The 733-nt window shown below is 62.3% G+C and overlaps 1 long non-coding RNA gene across 1 annotated transcript; it reads right to left on the reverse strand.

Moving 5' to 3' along the window:
• Positions 1–83: 83 nt before the first annotated feature.
• On the reverse strand, positions 84–733 carry LOC103919614. Its single transcript, XR_663753.1, has 3 exons — positions 650–733; positions 385–501; positions 84–282 (listed from the first exon to the last, which is right to left on the reverse strand). It is a non-coding gene; the product is annotated as an uncharacterized LOC103919614 (long non-coding RNA).

Here is a 733-nt window from a genome sequence, read left to right on the forward strand (position 1 = left end):
CAGGCATGCTGGGGTTCCCCCCAACATTCCCCAGCACCAGTCCCTCCATGTGAGCCCCTGGGGGACACAGCCGCTCACGTGGTCTGGTACGGCGTGGTGGTGCGGCCAAAGTAGTCGAACGAGATGTCAAACCAGCGGTAGATGTCAGCATGGATGGCGTTGTACTTGTTGCAGATCTCCTGGGGCGTGAGCCCCTCTTCCACAGCCTTGGTCTCAGTGGCTGTGCCTTACTCGTCCGTGCCACACACATATAGCGTGTTCCAGTTCCGCAGGCGGCAGTACCTGCAGGCAGGGGCCTGTGACACCCGTGCAGGCGTTGGGTGCAGTACAGCCCCCCACGATGATCCCCCCGCCCCAGGGAGCTTTCCCGCAGCCAGGTCTCACCTGGCAAAGGTGTCGGCACTGAGGACGCAGCCAATGATGTTGCCGAGGTGGGGCACGTTGTTCACGTAGGGCAGAGCGCTGGTGATCAGGACATTCCTCATGCCCTCCACAGGCAGCCTGGCATGGACAGGGGCAGTCAGAGCAGGCACAAAGAGCAACAGGGCCACCCCATCCCAGAACAACGTGGCATCGACCTGGGAGCCTCTGCCAGGCCCCTTGGAGGTCTGAGACAGCCAGCCTGTCTCAGTGTCATCTTGGGACTCACACAGGTTTCTGAGGCTGCCAGGGCTTGGGCAGTGCTGCAGCACCGCGGGCCCAGGCATCTGCAGCAGCTGTGATTTCCTCCTCC

Source organism: Pygoscelis adeliae, unplaced genomic scaffold, assembly GCF_000699105.1.
Source record: "Pygoscelis adeliae isolate BGI_AS28 unplaced genomic scaffold, ASM69910v1 C10361543, whole genome shotgun sequence".
Classification (NCBI taxonomy): Eukaryota; Metazoa; Chordata; class Aves; order Sphenisciformes; family Spheniscidae; genus Pygoscelis; species Pygoscelis adeliae.